This window comes from Equus przewalskii, chromosome 1 (genome assembly GCF_037783145.1).
Source record: "Equus przewalskii isolate Varuska chromosome 1, EquPr2, whole genome shotgun sequence".
NCBI lineage: Eukaryota > Metazoa > Chordata > Mammalia > Perissodactyla > Equidae > Equus > Equus przewalskii.
The window spans coordinates 92,343,341-92,365,319 of NC_091831.1; the positions used below are offsets into that span (position 1 = coordinate 92,343,341).

At 37.6% G+C, this 21,979-nt stretch overlaps 1 protein-coding gene and 1 long non-coding RNA gene across 27 annotated transcripts in view; one reads left to right on the forward strand and one right to left on the reverse strand.

Annotated features, from left to right (window-relative positions):
• Positions 1-21,979, forward strand: part of CPEB1 (cytoplasmic polyadenylation element binding protein 1) — a 94,339-nt gene that overhangs the window by 39,230 nt on the left and 33,130 nt on the right. The gene's annotated exons all lie outside the window — the stretch shown is intronic.
• The window catches only part of LOC139075286 (uncharacterized), a 55,755-nt gene that overhangs the window by 26,296 nt on the left and 7,480 nt on the right, over positions 1-21,979 (reverse strand). Inside the window, exon 2 of the long non-coding RNA XR_011525520.1 lies at positions 19,233-19,459. This is a non-coding gene — a long non-coding RNA (uncharacterized lncRNA). The remainder of the gene's footprint in view (positions 1-19,232; positions 19,460-21,979) is intronic.

Genomic DNA, 21,979 nt, shown 5'->3' on the forward strand with positions numbered 1-21,979 from the left:
TAGCCACCACTCCCCTCCACCCTTTTCCCATTCCCTGGGAGCAGCTAATCTGCTTCTGGTGTCTGGATTTCCCTCCCCTGAATATTTCATGTAAGTGGAATGATGGGATACATGGCCTTTTATATTCAGCTTCTTTGACTTAGTGTAGTATTCTCAACATTCATCCGTGTTGTACCATGAATCAGTACATCATTCCTTTTGCTGGCTGAATAATCTTCCCTTATATGGATATGTCACATTTTCTTTATCCATTCATCAATTGATGGACATTTGGGTTGTCTCCACTTTGGGGCTATTCTGAATAATACTCTTAAGAGCACTTATCTAGAAGTTTTTGTATGGAAATGTTTTCAGTTTTCTTAGGCATATACCTAGAAGTGAATTTGTAGATCGTGTGGTATCTGGGTGTTTAACTTTCTGAGAGACTGCCAAACTGTTTTCCAAAGCAGCTGTACCGTTTTATGTTCCCAGCAGCAGTGTATGAGGGGTTGAGTTTTTCCATACCTCATTAGTACTTTTTATTATCTTTTTGATTGTAGCCATTGTAGTGGATGTGAAGCATCTCGTTCTATGTTTGATTTCTCCAGTGATGTTGAGCTTATTGACCATTTTATATTTTCTGTGGACAAATGTCTCTTTAAATATTTTGCTCTTTTTTTTTTGATGAAGATTAGCCCTGAGCTAACGTCTGCCACCAATCCTCCTCTTTTTGCTGAGGAAGACTGGCCCTGAGCTAACATCCGTGCCCATCTTCCTCTACTTTATATATGGGATGCCTACCACAGCATGGCTTGTCAAGCGGTGCCATGTCTGCACCCAGGATCCGAACTGGCAAACCCCAGGCCGCCAAAGCGGAATGTGCAAACTTAACCACTGCACCACCGGGCCAGCCCCATCCTTTGCTCATTTTAAAACTGGGTTTCGGTTTGTTTTTCTTTTTTAAAGATTTTAATTTTTTCCTTTTTCTCCCCAAAGCCCCCCAGTACATAGTTGTATATTCTTTGTTGTGGGTCCTTCTAGTTTGGCATGTGGGATGCCGCCTCAGCATGGTTTGATGAGCAGTGCCTTGTCTCTGACCAGGATTCAAACCAACGAAACACTGGGCCGCCTGCAGCGGAGCGCACGAACTTAACCACTCGGCCACGGGGCCAGCCCCAGGGTTTTTTTTTTTTTTTTTTTTTTTAACTGTAGAGCTATAAGAGTTCTTTATATATTCTAGATGTAAGACCCTTATCAGATATATGATTTGCAAATATTTTCTCCATCCTGTGGGTTGTCTCTTCACTTTCTTGATGGTGTCCTTTTTTGTAGCACAAAAGTTTTAAATTTTGGTGAAGTCTTTTTTTTTTTTTTCCTTTGGGTTGCTAAGGCTTTTGGTATCATATCTAAGAAACTTGATTCAATATCGCTAAGATTTATCCTTTTTTCCCTAAAGTTTTCTAGTTTTAGCTATATTACATTAGCTCTGTGATCCACATTAAGTTAATTTTTGTATGTGGTGTGAGGTAGGGGTGCAGCTTCATTCTTTGCATTTGGATGCTCAGTTGTCCAAGAAGTGTCTGTTGAAAAGAAGATTCTTTCCTCATTGCATGGTTCTGGCATTCTTGTGGAAAATCAGTTGACTGTAAATGTAAGGATTTATTTCTGAACTTCACTTGTATTCCATTGATCCGCGTCTGTCCTTAAGCCACTACCACACAGTCTTGATTACGATAGCTTCATCAGTTTTGAAATCAGGAAGTGCATGTCTTCCAACTGAGACTGTTTTGGGGGAATTCGTGGTCACTTGCAATTCCATATGAATTTTAAGATCAGTTCGTCAGTTTCTGCCCAAAAAAAGGCAGTTGGACCTTTGAATCTATAGATCAATTTGGAGGCTGTTGCCATCTTAACAATATTAAGTCTTTCAGTCCATGAACATGGAGTGTCTTTCAATTTATTTCATTTCTTTCAACGTTTTGTAGTTTTCAGCGTACAAGTCTTGCACTGTATTTGTGTGTTTATTCTTTTTGACGCTGTTGTAAATGAAATTTTTAAAATTCCATTTTCAGATTATTTGTTGCTAGTTTATAGAAATATAATTGATTTTTAAATATTGATCCTATACCCTGCCACTTTGTTCAACTCATTTATTAGCTCTAATTATTTTTTTTTAGATTCCTCAGGAGCTTTTCTATCCCAGATCCTGGTTTCTGTGAATTAAGTTTTAGTTTTTTCTTTGCAATATAGATGTCCCTTATTTATTTTTCCTGCCTATTTGCTGTGGCTGGAACCTTTGATACAGTATTTTTTATTATTATTATTTTTTTTCCTTTTTCTCCCCAAGCCCCCCGGTACATAGTTGTGTGTTTTTTAGTGGTGGGTCCTTCTAGTTGTGGCATGTGGGATGCCGCCTCGGCATGGCCTGATGAGTGGTGCCATTGTCCATGCCCAGGATTCAAACTGGAGAAACCCTGGGCTGCCGAAGCAGAGTGTGCAAACTTAACCACTCAGCCACGGGGCTGGCCCCTACAGTTTTGAATAAAAGCAAGACATTCTTGTCTTGTTCCTGTCTTAGGAAGAAAGCTTTCAGAGTTTGACCATTAAGTGTGATGTCAGATGTAGGGTTTTTTTAGCAGCCCTTTATCCGGTTGAGGATGTTTCCTTCTATTCCTTGTTTATTGAATTTTTTTAAATCATGATAGGGTGTTTGATTTTGTCTTACCTTTTAATGTGTCTATGGAGATGATCATGTAATTTTTGTCCTTTATTCTGTTAATATGATGTATTTCACTGATTTTCATATGTTGAACTAGCCTTGCATTCTTGGGAAGGATTTTATTTGGTCATGGTGTGTAATCCTTTTTATATGCCTCTGCATTTGGTTTGCTAGTGTTTTTTGAGGATTTTTGTGTTTGTCTTCATAAAGGATATAAGTTATGATTTTCTCGTGATGTCTTTGCTTTTAGTATCAGGGCAATACTGGTTGCATGACTGAGTTGTAAAGTAGTCTCTATTCCATTTTTGGGAAGATTTTATGAAGAATTGGTATAATTTCTTTTTAAGCCTTTGGTAGAATTCACCACTGAAGCCATATGGTCGTGTACTTTCTTTGTGGGAAGTTTTTGATTACTGCTTTAGACTCTTTGCTCCTCATAGGTCTATTCAGAGTGTCTGTTTTTACTTGCATCAGTCTTGGTAGTTTATGTCTTTGTAGAAATTTATCCATTTTATTTAAGTTATCTAATTTACTGCAATGCGGTTGTTCATAGTATTCCATTTTAATCCTTTTTATTTCTGTGAGGTTGGTGGTAACATCTCCACTTTCGTTTCTGATTTTAGTAATTTGAATCTTTGATCTTTTTTTTATGGTCAGTCTAGCTCAAGATTTGTCAATTTTGCAGATGTTTTCAAAGAACCAACTTCTTGTTTTGTTACTTTTTCTCTGTCATTTTTCTAGTCTTTATTTCATTTCTTTCTGCTTTAGTTTTTCTTCTTCCTTCTGCTTGCTTTTTGTTTTTGTTTTGTTTATTGCTGTTTTTTCTAGTGCCTTAAGCTAGGATGTTAGATTGATGAGATTTTCTTTTTTAATATGGGCATTTACAGCTATAGCTTTCCTTCCAAGTACTGCCTTCTCTGTATGCCATAAATTTTAGTATGTTGTATTTTCATTCATCTTAAAGTATTTTCTAATTCCCTCATGATTTCTTGTTTAATCTGTTGGTGAATTTGTAGATTTTCCAGTCTTCCCTTTGTTGTTGATTTCTAATTCTGTTGTGGTCAGAGAACATACTTTGATTTCAGTCCTTTCAAGTTTATTGAGATTTCTTTTCTGACATTACATGTGGTCTGTTTTAGAGAATATTTAATATGCTCTTAAGAACGTGTATTCTGCTATGATTGGGCAGAGTCTTCTGTAGATGTCTGTTCGTTCTAGTTGATATTAATGTTCAAGTCTTCTGTTTCCTTGCTGATCTCCTGTCTTCCTGTTCTATCCATTATTGAAAGTGTGGTATTGTTGTTTCCAACTATTACTGTTGAATTATCTAATAGCCTATCAACTGTCAGTTTTTACATTATGTATTTTGGTGCTCTGTTCTTGGGTTCACCTACATTTATAATTGTTGTATTTTCTTGATGAATTGATCCTGTTATCATTATAAAATGTCCTCCTCTGTCTCTAGTAACAATTTTTATCTTAAGGTTTATTTTGTCTGGTATTAGTATAACCACACCAGCTTTCTTGGTTACTGTTTGCAGGGTATATCTTTTTCCATCCCTTTACTTGCAGCCTGTTTGTGTCTTTGAATCTGAAGTACATCTCTTCTATACAGCATATATTTGGATCATGGTTTTTTAGAATTTATTTTGCCAATCTCTGCCTTTTTAATTGGCGAGTTTAGTCTATTTATGTTTAATGTAGTTACTGGTAAGATAGAATATACATCTGCCATTTTGCTATTTGTTTTTCATATGTCTTATGTCATTTTTTCTTTCTGTTTCTCATTAAGTGCCTTTTGTGTTAAGTAGGTATTTTCTAGTGCAACATTGCAATTTCCTTGTTGTTTCTTTTACCATATTTTTTAAAGTTATTTTTTTAATGGCTGCTCTAGAGATTATAACTAGCATCTTAATTTACAACTATTTAGTTCAGATTAACACCAATTTAATTTCAATAGCATACAAAAACATTGCTCTAGTATTCCTGCATTCCTTCCCTCATTTGTGCTGTTAATATCATGCAAATTACATCTTTATACATTGTTGGCCATCAACACAGGTTTATAATTATTGTTTTATTCGGATATCTTTTAATAAGATAGAAAGCATTATAAATAAAGGTACATTTTTACTGTCTTTTGTATTTTTCCCTGTGTAGTTACCTTTTCTGGTGTCTTTGTTATTTGTGCATTACACTAACTAGTGTCTTTTCATTTTAGCTTTGAAAGACTACTGTTAGTATTTATGTGGGGCAGGTCTGCTAGTGACAGACTCTCTCAGTTTTTGTTTATTTGGCAGTGTCTTAATTTCTTCAGTTTTGAAGGATTGTTTTACTGGCCATAGAATTCTTGAGGTTCCAACCCCCCCCCCCCCCCCCCCCACCGCTGCCTCAAACACTGTAGCTGTGTCATCTTACTACCTTCTGACCTCCGTGGTTTCTGATGAGAAATCAGCTGTTAATCTCATTGAGCTCCCTTGTTCATGATATGTGATGAGTTGCTTTTCTGTTGCACATTTTAAGATTCTCATCGTGTCTGGCTTTCAACAATTTGATTATGATGTGTTTAAGTGTGTCTCTCTTTGAGTTTATCCTACTTAGACTTCATTGAGTTTCTTGGGTATGTGGATTGATGTTTTTCATCAAATTTGGGAAGTTTTTTGTCATTTTTTCCTTCATATATTCTTCCTTCCCTTTTTGCTCTGTCCTGTCCTTCTGAGACTTCTAACATGTGTATATTGGTACCCTTGATTGTATCCCAGAGGTATTTGAGACTCTCTTAATTTTTCTTCTTTCTTTTTTCTTTCTCTTCCTCAGACAAGTCCATTGAGATTATCCAATCTCTGGATTCACTCATTCTTTCTTCTGCCTTTTTAAATCCTGAGACCTTGTAGTGAATTTTTCATTTTAGTTATTGTACTTTTCAGCTCCAGATTTTCTAATTGGTTCTTTTTTTATAATTTTTATGTCTTTATTGATTATTCTCTTTGGTGAGACAATTGTTCTCAAACTTTTCTTTAGTCTCTTAGACATGGTTTCATTTAGCTCTTCAAACGTATTTAAAATAGCTGGTTGAAGTCTTTGTCTAGTACTTGGAATGTCTAGTCTTTGTCAGGTAATTTCTTTTGATTGCTTTTTTCCCTCCTGTGAATGGGCCATATTTTCTTGTTTCTTTGTGTGTTTTATAAATATTTTGCTGAAAGGTGGACAGTTTATTTTTTGGTGAGGAAGATTGGCCCTGAGCTAACATATGTGCCCATCTTCCTCTATTTTGTATGTGAGATGCCACCACAGCATGGCCTGATGAACAGTGTGTAGGTCTGCACCCAGGAGCTGAACCTGCAAACTCTGGGCTGCCAAAGTGGAGCATGCAAACTTTACTGCTACACCACTGGGCTCCCCGCACCCCCCCCCCAAAAATGGACACTTTAAGTAATTTAATATGAGTCTGCAAATCAGATTATCCTTCTTCCCTAGGGTTTCTTGTTCTTTCTGTTTGTTGTTGTTTAGTGACTTCTCTCGACTAATTCTGTAAAGTTTGAATTTTTTTTTTAATTTCTGTCGACTGAACTCTCCACTTGATTATCTTAGTGGTCAGCTAATGATTGGACAGAGATTTCCTTATGTGCCTGGGACCAGTAAGTCTCTCAGTCTTTGTCAGTGGGCCCAGCATGCCTTCCACAGTCGAGCCAGCAGCTTACAGCTCTGCAGTGCCTGTCGCTTCCCTCCTCATGTGGAGCCTCAGGGTAACAGCATGAGAGCTTAGGCCTTCTCAGGTCTCTTCTGAGTGTGCATGTGGCCTGCTGGATTCCCAGGAATATGTTGAGACTTTTCAAGCCCTTTGTGGCTGTCTCACTCCCCAGCTTTTCCTTTTCAGCTTTTTTGGTAGTCTCTTGTTTGCCTAAACTGATTTACTGCTCAAGGTGCCAGGTGTTTAACAGTTGGCCTTGATCGTTTAACAAACTTCCCCTGGATAAAGGTCTTGCATACTGCATGAGCTCCAAGGCGAGTCAAAGACAGCCTTGAAAAATGAGAACTTCCAGGGAACCACCAGAACCTTAAGTAAGGACAGCCTTGGGGGGTGGGACTTGAGCTCCAGCCTTGTTCTGCCTCTTCCAGTAGCGCTGGGCTGCTGATTTTCACTGATTGTGGCCTGTTGGTTTGCAGGGTTACTGCAGAGCTAGGGAGGAGGAAATGGAAATAAAGCAAGTTAAAAGGCCACAAAGCATGCTGTTTTTAATAAGATTCAGGTGTTTTGTCTTTGAGTTTTAAGTAAGTGTTCCTTAATTACTTCAAGGCTTTAATTTCCAGAGTTCTGAAAAAGTTCATTCTGACAATTTTTGCAGTGTTCTCACTGCATTTATGGGGGAAAAAATTTTCAGAGGTCCTTACGGTGCCGTTTTGCTGACATCACCCTGATCATTGGTTTTTAATCTTTCCAATATGTGCATGAAAGGCTGTAAATTTCCTTCTAAACTTAGGTTTAAGTGCATTCTATGACTTGTGATATCTTTTTAATTATTCAGTTGAGAATATTTTCTAGTTGCCTCTGGATGTCTTGTTAACACCTGAAGAAGTGTGTAGTTTAACTTCAAAATATTTGGACTTTTTGTTGTCTTTTTGTCATGGAGTTTTTTCTTAATTTCACTGTGATTGTAGAACACCTTCCGTATGGTTTCACTCTTTGAAATTTGTTGAGTTTTGTTGTGGTCCAGTACATGCCCTACTTTGGTAAATGTTCTGCGTACACTTGTAGAGAAAGTGTATTGGTTGGATCCAGTGTTCTGTTTATGTCAGGTCAAGTTTGCTAATTTTACGTTTCAGATCTTCTGTATTGTTATTACAGTCATGCGTCACTTCATGATGGGGCTGCATTCTGAGAAATGCATTGATAGGAGATTTAATCATTGTGTGAACATCATAGAGTGCACTTACACAAACCCGGATAGCCTACTACACACCTAGGCTAGATGGTACTCACTTTATGGCGCCACCATTGTATACGTGGCCCGTTGTTGACTGAAACATCATTATGTGGCACGTGATTGTATTTTTGGTCTGCTTGTTCTATCAGTTACCAAGAAAAATGTGTTAAAAGCTCTAGCTTTTGTTGTATTCTGGACTATCTTCTTTTCCTTTTAGGTTTGTGGGGGTTTTTTTCTTTTATGTCTCAGCTTTTGCCTTGAAGTTTGTTTGTTTGGTGCTTTAATTCCACCAGCTTTCTCTCACTAGTTTTGGTGTGGCATGTCTTCTCTCACACTTCTCAACCTGTCAGTGACCTTATATTTTTAAGACATGACTCTGGTAAGCAGCATATAGTTGAGATTTTGGTTTTCAATGCATTCTGCCAGTATGTAACTTAATTGCAGATTTTTGGGAGTATTTTTTTTTAAACACCTAGTTGAACTATTAATATGCTTATGCCTGAATATATACTCTTTACTGGGTCTTATCTTTGTCCTTCATGTTCTCTGTGGCCTTCTTTTACAAGCATTCTTTCTTTAAACTTTCCCCTTCTGTGCTTTGATTAAACGTTTTTTTGCTTTTTGGTTTTTTTACCTTTTTTGTGGCCACCCTACGGATTACAACGTGTATCTTTGACTTGTTGGTATCTGACAAGTTAGTGCTTTCATCACTTGCTATCCTGTCCCCACAGCCTTTGTCCTGTTGTGACTCTAAATTTTAACTGTATATATATTTTTAAATCCCAGAAGGAATTATTTTATATAATTATTGATTTACTTAGTTTTGCTCACATGTATACTCTCTTCATTGTTTTTTTTCTGAATTTCTATGCTGCCCTGTGGGTTCACTGTTCTGCATGCGGAACATCTTTAGTTTTCTCTTTAGGGTGAGTTTACTGGCAATGAGTTTCTTTATTTTCCCTGAAAATGTCTTTATTTCACCTTCATTTCTTAGGATATATTTGCTGGTTATAGAATCTTGGTTGGCATTTATCATTCCATTCTGTGTATATCGATTATGTTCAGCTTTCACGGTTTTGTTGACAATGAGTTGCTCTTGTATTGAAATTTCTTATTTGTCTGTTTCTTGTTCTGCTTGTTTTAGTTTTCCCTGTCTGTCTTTTCTGCTGTTTTGCTTAGTCTACATGCGATATCTTTTTTCTTTTCTTGCTTAGGAGTTCTTGAGTTTCTTATTTGTGTGGATTGGTATCTTTCAGTGCTCATTTACAACCGTTATCTCTTCATATATTTCCTCTGCTTCATTTTTCTTTTCTTCTGTGACTCTAATTAAACATTTATTGTACTTTCTCATTCTGTCCTTTGTCTCTCATCTTCTCTTTGATATTTTCTATTGTTTGTCCTCCACTTCATTTTGGATATTTGGTCCTAGTTGACCTCTTCTCCTGACCTGTGTCTCATTTGATGTTAAACTCTACTTTTGAGTTTTTAATTTATGGTATCTTGGCAAGAGGTTTTGGGCCCTGGTTTCGTTCTGGTTCATTTTTACACTGAGGTATGCTGGGGGTCTTAGCTTAGTGGATAGGGTGTCTTGTCAGCCTCCCTGCTTGGCGTGCTTTGAGTCTTGACTTCTCTCCCTTCACCTCTTCAGCCCTTAGAGCCAAAACCCAGCTTTGCTCACTGGGCAGACACCTTCACAGGGGCAGTGACTTTGGTGCTCTGCTGTTTTACTTCCTCTTCTGAGTTCATGCCTTTTGGAATTCGACTGGTAGTTCTCTACTGTCTTCTAAGATCTTACATACTTTTAAGGTGATGTCTCTCTTTTTTATTAATTTAGCATTTATTTTCAGGTAGGAGGTTAGTCTGAATAATCTTGTCAGCCTTTACTGGAAATGAAACTTGAATGGTTTTAAGTTTTGATTTAACCTTTATTTTAATTCTCCTTTAGTAACAGCACCTACTGTGAACAGTTGCTGTTAAGAGAAGTGGGACAGTACACGTAAGAGCTTAGGGAGTGTCCAGTGGTAGTGAGTAGTTTGTCTAATTTTCTTTTATTTTTCAACCTTTTTTTGCCCTCCTGCTTAATATAATTTGGGGAGGCTATTTTGTCTTTCCACCTCACTATTAAGTTTTTTAGCTCAGTCTGTCCTACCAGTCAGACCATTTATTGACTTTACTTACATATTCAAATTTTAATTTTTAAGATCTCCACTGGATTTTCTAGCATCTTTGTAGGTATATTTATTTTAAAATCTTGTTTTTGTCTTTATTATCTTTATTTCCTCAGGTATAGTTTTTATGTTAAGGTTGCTGCCTCAGTGTATCTCTTGGTTTTCTGAAAATATTTGGTAACATTGATGGTAATTTGTATTTTTAAACGGCCTTTGTATTTGAGATTGCCTGAAAGCTTGTCTGCAGACACTGTATAAGTTGCCTCCAGCCTGCCTTCAGGATGGAAAGAATACTTGTGATAGTGGGAACTTCGGTGAAGGGATCTTAGCAGCCAGTGATGATTACTACCTAGAGGCGTTAATTTGTCAGGGGTTGCCTAACAGCAGCTTTCCAATTCTCATGCCTTCTTAGCTGATAGACTTTTACAAAACCAAATTTAATTTCTTCAACTGTTTGCTTGACCTGAAGAATAGAACACTTGGAAAAGGCAGATAAATGGTTGACTATTTTTCTTCTACTTTCTTTCATGATATTGAGCTGATTCTCCAGCATTCTCCAAAGCCAAGCAGGGATTGTTTTTCAGCATCATTGTGAATGCGTGGATTTAATGTGTTTGATGCGTCTCAACCCTTTGCAGTTATCCTTTTTTGTACAGATTGTCCAGCCTTTGAACAGCTGAGGCTCTTCACACCCAGTAGGAGGGCTATAAGGAAAAAAACAGGCACTAACAGTTGTTGATCAGGATGTGGAAGAGCTTAGAATCCTCATACATTGTTAATGTAAAATATTACAGTCACTTTGGAAAAGAATTTGGCTCAAAAGATAAAACAGAGTTACCATATGACCCAGAAATTCACTTCTAGTGTATACCTAAGAGAAATGAAAATGCATCCACACAAAAACTTGTACATGAATGTTTATAACAGCATTATTCATAATATTCCAAATGTGGAAACAATTCAGATGTCTGTCACCTGGTGGATGGGTAAACAAAATGTCGTACATCTGTATAATGGAATATTACCTGGCAATAAAAAGGAGTGAAGACCTGATTCATGCTAAAACACGGATGCACCTTGAAAACAACATGCTAAAGTAGAAAAAGCTAATTTAAAAAAGGCCACATATTACATCATTCTGTTTATATGAAATGCCCAGAATAGTCAAATCTATAGATACAAGAAGTAGATTTAAAGGGTTTCCTAGTGCTAGGAGAGATTGGAGGGAAATGGGAGTGTCTGCTGTAGGGTACAGGTTTCTTTTTCGGCTGGTGGAATGATCTAAAATTGATTGTGATAATGATTGCACAACTCTGTGGAAATACTAAAAAACATTGAATTGCATGCTTTTAATGGGTGAATATGTGACCAAGGAGAAAAAATATTTACAATACATAAGAGGGTTACCTTTCTTAAATTAAAGGGTATTCTTACAAATTAATGACACTAACAATCCCGTAAAAATGGTCAAAACACATATGAAGAGTTCTTTTAGTCAACATATGATAAACTCTTCTAGGTGCTGTGAATACAGATGTGAACAGATGTGCTCCTATAGAAGAGCTATGGACTGTGTGTGTGAAACCACGGAAGTATGGTGGGGAGTTAGGAACAAATAATGTAATTTCAAATTATGCTAAGCAATATGAAAGAAACTAAACAAGAGGACATGATGGGGAATGACCAGGCTAGGGGATTAGTGGTTACGTAAATTGTTTCCCCACATACTGTTGAGGGAAGGCTTCTCTCTAAGGAAGTGATATTTAAGCTGAAGATCTGGATGTTAAGGAGTCAGCCGTGTAGAGAACCTGGTTTGATACCTGGGTAAGATTGTTATAAGCAGAGCAAACAGGAAGGCCTCCGGGTGACTGGCTGGGCCTGAAGTTAGTATATTTAAGGGGTGGCAGGGCTTTTCAGGAGGTGGGGGGTGTTAAGTGTTAGAGCACAGGTAACAGGACAGCCATTGCAACAGTCCAGGTGAGAAGTGTGTGTTGGCTTGGACTAGTAGGCTAATAATGGAGACCGTAAGTGGATAGACTTAGTGTAAATTTCAGAAGTAGATTTAACAGGACTGGCTGATTGTGGAGGATGAGGGAGAGTAGAAACAAATTCTCTCCAGCAAACTTAGGTGGATCCATTTTCTCAGGTGGGCCATGTTAGGGGTAAAAGGGTCTGATTGACAAATGAAAGAATGCTGAACCTTAGGAAAGTAAGTTAGGGACATAGGGTTGAGCCCTGTCATTCAGCCTCAGAATCTTATCACAAATTTAAAACATGTGATTCTATTTTTTACCTATCACATTCATAAAAAGTAAAGTTTGGCAAGGGTGTGGAGAAAGACTCCTCATATAGTTGGGAATTAAAACTGGTATGACTCTTGGGGCAATTTTGGCCAACAGCTATCAATTTTTTTTTTTTTAAGATTTTATTTTTTTCTTTTTTCTCCCCAAAGCCCCCTGGTACATAGTTGTATATATTTTTAGTTGTGGGTCCTTCTAGTTGTGGCATGTGGAATGCTGCCTCAGCGAGGCCTGATGAGCAGTGCCATGTCTGCACCCAGGATCCGAACCAGTGAAACCCTGGGCCACGAAGCAGAGCACCTCAACTTAACCACTCGGCCATGGGGCTGGTGCCAACATCTATCAATTTTAAATATACTGGATCATGAGGTATCTTCACTTATCAAGTATGTTTGCCTGAGAAAGTCAAAATAAAAGTCGTGGGATATTTATTGCCTTATTATTTGAAGAAGAGGAAATAGCAACCACTAGGAACACCCTCAATGTCCGTCAACAGAGGACTGGTTAGATATATTCACAGAATGGACTGCCATGCTACCACAAAAGAATGAAGTCGATTTCTCTGTACACATATCGAAAAATCTCCAAAATACATTATTTGGGAAAAGATGTGAAATAGTGTATTTGACTGTTTGTGTACGTCTTTTAGCAAGCTGTGCGTTTACATACTTGGATGCGTGAAAGAATCTTCACAAGGCACCTCTGGGCTGGGGAATTTGAGGAGGAAGAGAATTCTCACTTGATATTTCCTTTCTTATTTGGAGTTGTGCATACTGCTTTCAGTAACTTTTAATGTGGCAGTGAACTTCCCTGTGAGAAAGTCTTGACCATACCTCATTCTCATAATAGAATCCTAGAAGTACTAGCCTACTGCCAACATGTGTGCTGGATAGAAACATAGAGACTCTTAATAGTGACGAAATAGCATCCCAGAAATTTTACTAGTTTCTTAAAAGAAGACCGTTCATTCGTATTTAAATATACTGTGTTTTCAAATAAATTGTGTGAGTTCCTTTGTCAGAGAACCATACCCAGATTTTAAATTCTTAAAACCATTCTCTGAGTACTTTTTTGTAATTTACGTTTGCTGTAGACAGTTTGAAAAATTTAGTACAAATTTATACATCCTACTACCTACAGTCTCCTTGAGTTCTTTGGATGGCTAAGTCTCTTTCTACATATTCCTGGATCTCTTTGTCCAGTTATAATCATACTTTCTGTAGTTATTCTCTCTCTCCAACCACTTAAGCATTCTTTATCATATGCTGAGATAGGAATTTTAATGGCAAAGTTCTCACTCCATTATGAGAGAAATAGTTATTTCTAGTTTTTCACCATTAATAGCTTTGTGACAAACATCTTTATGGGTAGATATTTCTCCTCATTTACGAGTATTTACTTACGAGAGGTTCTTAGCAATAGGATTAATAGATTGAACAGTTTTAATATTTTTAAGTTCTGATGATTTTTGGAAACGCTGTCCTTTTATGGTCCCTCCAGCAGTTTGAGAGAGCTTATCTCTCTCATGTTATGTAGAGAAGAACATTATCAAAATGATTCCTTATCATTGAATATTATACTTTTAGTTTTTCTGGCTTGGTAAGCAGAATTATTACTCTAATTCCCATTTGTTTTCTTTCTTTCTTTATTTTTTGGTGAGGAAGATTCACCCTGAGCTAACGTCTGTGCCCTTCTTCCCCTAGTTTATATGGGGGATGCCTGCCACTGCATGGCTTGATGAGTGGTGTGTAGGTCTGAGCCCGCGAACCAGGGGGCACTCAAGTGGAGTGCACAAACTTAGCCACTATGCCATGGGCCTGCCTCACGGCCCCCCCACCCGCCCTGCCCCCTTTCTCCCATTTCTTTTTAAATTGGAACAACTTGGGGTTTTTTGGTTTTTTACACTGTTAGTCTTTTCCCTTTTCCCTTGTTGAAAACTGCAGACCTTTTTTTCTATTGAGATGGAAACTCCTCTGGGCACTTGGAAAATCTAACTACCTTAAAGACAATTGTGATTCCTCCTTTTGTTGAAAAGTTGAACGAAGATATGTAGCTTTTTAATTCACTGTTAGCTAGTTCCTAATGACTAAAATCCCCTGGGGAAAAATGCTTTAAAATGGGCTTAGGCTGGCGAACATTCCTTACTGGCAGCTTTAACTTTTTGAAATGTTAGTGATGGCTAGAAATAGTAACCATCTTCAGTTCACGCCTGTGTAGCTCTGTATCTGTGTGTAAAGGTGTGTGTGCAGATGTGAATCCAGATTTAGAAGAGCTGTGAAACCAGCTGGAACCTCTGTCCTTAGATTCTTTCCCAGTGAACATAAAAGTACAAAGTAACTTGTAAGTGGTGCTGTTCATTCTTATGCATGTCAGTTGAGTTTTGGGTTTTACCAGCAGTGTGTCCGTCCTAGACAAAAGGTAACTCAAGTAACTTCTTGTTCTGACCAAAACCCATAGAGGGGGAGATCCAATTTGTTTAATGTGCCTTTTTTAAAAAAAGAAAATAATACTTAAAACTAGACACCTCTATGAACAGTGCCATAGTTTAAAGTGCTTTAAATCTTATCAAGTGCTTAGAAAAATGTAGTCAAATTATTTTTAGAGTATTCCATTTTTTTTTTTTTAACCTTGTAGAGGTTAATACCAGCTTATTAATGTCAAGGAAAGACCATGGGTTAAGAACTCATCCTCAAAGAAAAGAGGGCAAAGGATATGAACCGAAAATTGATACCTACTGGCTCTTGTTATTTCTTGTATTTGGAAAAAAATCCTCCAACTAAACCTATAATCAAAGGTTTTGTAAATTAACAAGATATTTGAAAAGCATACTTACTCAAGAAAATCTTAACCAGCATTCCCCCATTAGGCCAAGAAGCCCCTTATATACTTTTATACATCATGCCTCTTTCCTTCCTAGCACTTCACCCACGTTGTGGTTTGTCACTTGTATGATTATTTAGATTGTCTCTGCCACTAGACTTGTAAATCCATAAAAGCAAGAGCCGTAGCTGTTTTTCCTCACTTAGCATATTCCTGTTGCCTAGCTAGTGCCGGACACATAAGAATCTCATTTATTAAGTAAATAATTTTTTTTTTAAACCAAGTACCAGTGTTGGTAAAGGTGTTTGCAAATGCATAGAAAATGGTATAAAAGGGGTATATCTTAAACTGTTAATTCACGGGAGCCTAGGCTTGAGGATGAGAAGTGTTGCAGGAATGTGAAAGTGAGTTTTTACTTTTTACTTTATATTTGTGTACTACCTTGAGATTTTACCTTTTTTTTTTTTTTTAAAGTTTAAGTCTGCAGTGAATGCTAGCTGTGTCACCTTGGTCACGTTGCTTTACCTCCTTTAAGCCTTGGTGTCAATACTTGTAAAGTGGATGTAATGCCTTCTCCATGTGGTTAGCTGGTTGGTGTTTTTAATAATATATTTTATTCCAAAATATTATTTCAACATGTGGTTTATATAAATTATTATTATTTTTTTAAAGATTGGCACCTGAGCTAACAACTGTTGCCAGTCTTCTTTTTTTCCTGCTTTTTCTCCCCAAATCCCCCAAATACATAGTTGTATATTTTAGTTCTGGGTCCTTCTAGTTGTGCCATGTGGGATGCCGCCTCAGCATGGCCTAATGAATGGTGCCATGTCTGCGCCCAGGATCTGAACCGGTGAAACCCTGGGCTGCCGAAGCGGAGCACGCGAACTTAACCACTCAGCCAGGGGGCCGGCCCCTATATTAATTATTAATGAGGTATTTTATTAGCTTTTTTCCTACTAAGTCTTCAAAATGCAGTGTGTGTATATATATATATTTTTTAAATTTTTATTGAGATGTAATTGACATGTAACATTGTATTAGTTTTAGGTGTATAATATAATGATTTGATATATGTATTGTGAAATTATATGTAGTTTATTTCAGTGATATGCAGTATATTATATACTCACTGCCCATCTCAATGTAATTATAAATTTTCATCAGAAATAGTTGATACGTATTTGTTTCATAAAATTTAAAGTTGAAAACGTAGATTCACATACTCAGGTTGTTCTGAACCATACTTAAGTGTTTTCCAATAATAGAGTCAAGTTACCAGTTTTTTAATTTAAATTTTAATTAAAATTTAAAATGCATTTCCCCAGTTGTAACAACTCCTTTTTAGGTGCCCAGTGGCTTTGTGTGGCTGGTATGTTCTGAATTGGGCGTGACAGTTCTGGAGGAATACGCGATAGACTGGCGGGCCAGTGAGTGGCATGAGTCCTCTTTTATTCACGTTAGGGCTCTTCAGCCTGGCGGCCAGTCCAGGCTTGCTCATGTCCTCGGCTCTCTGAGAGAAATTCTCAGCTATCATATTTACTGTGGGGATGAAGTGGGATGACTTCCATTGTGCAATACAGTGTCCCCTTATGAGACTCTGTCTCACTCAGGATTTGACTGAGAAGCAGAACCACGGTGATTACTATGGACTAAGGATTTGTTATAGGACTTACACATTACACAATTTAGGAAGGGAGGAGGGTTAAAAGATTAGGGAAGTGTCAGTAACCAGCTCTCCTGAAGTGTTGGCCTAGGTGGACGGTTGGGCTTACAGGGCACTCGAGAAAGCCCACCACATGTCGCTGCTCTAGTCAGGCCTGGAGGGGAGCTGGTGGAGAACGTGTAGAATGCTGTTGACCCTGCATCTGGCAGTGGACCTAGGCTTGCTCTTGTCTTCAAATCCTGTTATCTGGCAGAAGGAGTAGATGTGGAGTGGACGAGAGCAAGCACAAGCTGCAACCTGCCAGCATCTCTGTGCCTGTCCCTCACTGTGTCCACCTCTGCCGACCTGATGCTCTTTTCCTTTCTCAGCCTAACTCCAGGTGAGGTCACCTGTAGAGACGGGGACAGAACAACACTTGGGCCTGAGGAGGAGAGTACGAGTGTAGGAGAGCTGCAGTGGAACGTGGGAGGGCAGCCAACCTGGCGACTCCAGTCCATGAAGAGAAATGCCTCTTGTGAGACTGCCATAGGCTTTTCCACACAGACTCTGCTGTTTTTATCACTTAATAAAGTAAAGAGTGTGATGTTTAATGTCTAAAAGCCTCAGTCTGCGTGGTACCATCCCCATCTGCTGGAATGTCAGGGCTTTGCTGCTGAAAGCTAAGGCTCAGTTTGTCTTATCACAGGTGGGCTTACTCGCTCTTCATTGTGTGCATTCTGCTCTCTAAATGTGGATGTTTTACACCTTTTTGATGAAAGAAGAAATGAGTACACTTATGGGGGGAGAGGGAACTGTGCAGAGGTTAAGGCCTCTGGATACTAGAGAGAGGGCATTTCTGCTGTGAAGTGAGGGGCTTGGACTAAGTCGACTCCAAAGTCCCTTCTATTTTTAATGTTCTGTGGTTTATTCTGTTCAAATCGATTTATAATCCTGATTTTTATATTGCCATTGAACTCATATTGTCAAGTTCAAAGCCTTTTAATATGAACTTTTCTTGGTAAAAATGTTTTCAGATTTTTTCAAGTTTATTTAGGGGATATTAAATCTGAGTTATCTTTCCCTGTTTAATAACTTGCATTTTTTTTGTTACAGTAGCATGTTCATTGTAAAAAGTTCTGGAGAAAACAGACAAATTAGAAGGAAAAAAGTCATATGTAATTCTACTACCCAGAGATAACTACTGTTAACATTTTAGTCTCTCTCTCCAGTATTTTTATAACATATATTTATTAAAGTGAAAGCTTTGGGAACACACTATGGAGCAATTTGCCTCTTTCTCTTCCTTTTATCTTTCTGTGTCATTAATTTTGTGTCTTTTTCAAGGTTACATAGCAGTTTATTGTGTAGATAGATGTATTATGGGATTTTTAACCCGGGTCCGTGGATAGAATTCAGGGAGTCTAGTAACTTGGGCAGGTAAAAACTTAGATCTTTATTTTTGCCAATATTTACCTAAAATGTAGCATTTGTTTCTATGGTAAATGTAGGCAACAAATCACAATAATATTAGCAAGACCTAATACTTTGGCAATAATCATCATCATCAATAGGATGGCCAGACATTTCATATCTGATTTCTGTATAGTTATTGCACATATCTTGAAATGTTGTTTACGTTCACCATTAGTTCAAAATTATGATCACTATTTGACATATTAACAGCATTGTTCTTAGAAGGTGCCATAGGCTTCATTAGGTGGCCAAAAGCTTCATGGTGCAGAAAGTTACTGGAGGTAGTTTGCTTAAACAGGTGTCTATTTTAACAAACTATTGGAGGTAGTTTGCTTAACTAGGTGTCTATCAAACTATTGGAGGTAGTTTGCTTAAATAGGTATCTATTTTAAACACTAGTAGAAGTACCTGAAGTAAAACTTTTGCCTACATCTGTGACTATTTGGACATAGGATAAATCTCTAAAAGTAAAATTCATTCATCAAATAAGTGTCTTTTAAGGCTTTTAGTTCACATATCAGATTTTACCCTCCAGAAACGTACCAGTTTACTCTTGCTGTAGTGTGTGAAAGCACCCAGTCCTTTTTAAATAGCTAGCATTTATATTCTCTAGGTCTACTGTGATTTGGCACCTTTGTAAGGGATCTCCAATTTGGTGTCATGTTCAGGAACTTCTGCCAACCCAACATTTGGGCCGTGTAGCATCAGGTCAAGTGACATTTCCTTGTGTTTAGGTTATACTGTTTTTACATACAATTTGGGGGCACTACCTGGACAGCAGGTTGCATTCCAAGACTCTGGACTGGAGTCTTCAGGACATTCTGCCTCAGTAAAAAAAAGAGTAAAGAAGATCTTACAAGGTGGCTGACTCTCTCATCTGGTGCCAGGGTATTAGGGGCTTTTGTACCAAAGATTCTCCTCCTGCCTGTAGTAATTACTTGTTTGGTCAGTGCTTGCTGAAGGGCCTGAATTACACAGAACACTCTTATTTTGCAAATGATGAAACACCTAATTAGAACTAACTTTACCAAAACGTGGGATGTGTTGGAAGGCTCTTGGTATGTACCTCACAGAATGGGAAGAAATTGCTGAAAAACTAAGTAAGGATGCTGAATCCAGGGCCTCCAATTTTGTCTAGATCCTGCCTCTTTGCTGCCTCTCTCCCAGTGTGCTTTCATTTTCTTTTTTTGCACAGTTACCTCTTACCTGAGGAAGGGGCTGTTGTCATGTCCTCTGACGTCATGAAATCAGGAAGTTGTTTTTCCTTCACTGTATCCAATTAGGAAAACCTCAAAGAAGGGCTCCCCGGTTAACTTGGCTTGAGTTGTGTCCATGCCTGGATTGGTCTCTGTAGTCATAAGGATGGGTTGTTCTGCCTCTCATTGGGTCGGATGCCCACTGTGGACCATCACTGTGATCAGGGAGGCAGAAGCCTGCAAGAAGATGGCATTTGCCTTTAGGACCACTTGGATGACATAGGCAGAAAATAGTTCAACAGAAACCTGGTGTGGGGGAGATTTTTAGAAACGTGATCTTGGGAATTCATGAACTAGGCAGTAGCAATCTTGAAACATTTGTTTGTATACATCATATTATTATTATTACTACTATTATTTTTTGCTGAGGAGGCTTCACCTTGAGCTAATCTGTTGCCAATTCCTATTGCTTGAGGAAGATTCACCTGGAGCTAACATCGGTGCCAGTCTTCCTCTGTTTTGTAAGTGGCTTGCCATCACAGCATGGCTGCTGATGAATGGTATAGGTCTGCACCTGGGAATCGAACCCAGGCTGCCAAAGCGGAATGCACCATACTTAACCTCTAGGCCATGGGGCTGGCTCCTCCTGTTAATTTTTTAAAGACGATGTACCCTACAATGAGAGATCAGTTCAAACCCATTAGGAGGATGGTTGTTGTCAGGAAACAGAAAATAGTGTTGGCAAGGATGTGGAGAAATTGAAACACTTGTATATTTGCAGAATGTCAAATGTGCAGCCGCTGTTGAAAACAATATGATGATTCCTAAAGAAATTAAACACAGAATTACCATAGTATCCAGCAATTCCCCTCCTAGGGTATATACGGAAAAGAATTGAACACGAGGACGTGAACACATAGTTGTACACAGATGTTCACAGCAATACTATTCACAATAGCCAAAAGGTGGAAATAACCCAAATGTCCATGGACAGATCAGTGGATAAACAAAATGTGGTGTATATATACAACGGAATATTATTCAGCCTTAAAATGGAAGGAAATTTTGATCACGCTGCAACATGGATGAACCTTGAAGACATTATGCTAAGTGAAGTAAACCAGACACAAAGGACAATATTGTGTGATTCCAGTTCTGTGAGGTCCCTGGCAGAGTTGAACTCAAAGAGACAGAAAGTGGTTATCAGAGACTGGGGGAGAGGCCAGTGAGGAGTTAGTGTTTCATGGCTGCAGAGTTCCAATTTGAAATGAGAAAGTTCTGGCAATGGATAGTGGTGATAGGTGCACAAAACTGTAAATGTACTCAGTGCCCTGAAGTGTGTGTATATTTAAAAATGATTAAAATGGTAAATTTTATGTATATTTTAACACAAAAACATTTTTAAAAATACAGTGTACTCCTTGCACATTTAACTTGATACCTAAATTTTCATCATAAGTGAAAATGTATTCAGTGGAATCAAAATAGTAGAGAAATTTGATCCTATCGTCTATTTTAAAATTATGTAAACCAGTTCTTTAACAGTGGGAAACTTTTCATTATTCATTTTCTCCTTCACTCGTATTTCTTGTCTACTTCTCCCACGGAATTTTATCCTAATGGAATATTTTACACCTAAGTCTTTTGTTGATCACATCATTATACTTCTCTACAACAAAAACCAGTACCTAAATTGACATTTTAAATTATTTCCTGTGACTAAATGGCTGTAAGTGTTCTGGATTGCTGTGGCCATTGATTGCTATGACAATTAAGACAATCTAAATGTTACAAATTTTGATAAAATTTTGTTCTTTGTTTAATGTTTATTGGAAATGCTTCTTAATAAGATAAATGAGGCATTTTAAAAACTCATGTAATTTTGGATGACTCACTGCTGGAATGACTCAGGATTTTGAACACCAAATATATTCGTACTTTTTGTTTTTATAGATCTGTGCTCTGAGTAAACTTGTTCACATAAATAACTAGATGGGAAATGAAGTTGTTAGAGCCGTGTCACTCAATTGTTCGAACTCTGAGTTCTATGCAAAAAATCAGTCATCTATCATTATTTTTAGTCATTTACTTGCTGACAGTTCCATTCACTCGTATTTGTTCAGAAGAAGGAACTGGAAACCATATAATTTGTGAGAAGATTTATTACTTAAGTCACTAGTCACTGAATTTCTCAGTTTTTTGAAAGGAATGCTTTATAGCATTTCAGGTGACCCTGAAATATCTGTTATTCTTTCACTTCTGGAGACCTGTTTAATTCAGTTTACTTAAAGGATGGAGAAAATTAAAATATTGTTAATTTAAAAATATGGCTTTGCCAATACAATAGTCTTATCATTTGCTTTTTGTTTTGTCAAAACCTTGGTTCGACAGATTTTAGCTTGCTCTGCTTATGGAAAATGTCAACCATAAAATTTAATGAAGTCACTTCTTATTGTCCAACGAATTAGTTCACTCAGACTTGCTTTTTGTCTGCAAAAGTCTGACTTCATTTTTCCCCAACATTTTATTATGAACATTTTCAAGCATACAGAAAAGCTGAATGGATTGTAAGGTGAATACCCATAATACCCGGCACCTAGATTCCACAATCAGCATTTTGTCATATTTGCTTTATCACATATCCTTTTATTTATCCCCATAACCATTTATCAATCCGTCTTATTTTTATGATGCATTTCAAAGTAACTATCAGACATGGATATAATTTACCCCTAAATAGTTAAACATGCATATTAT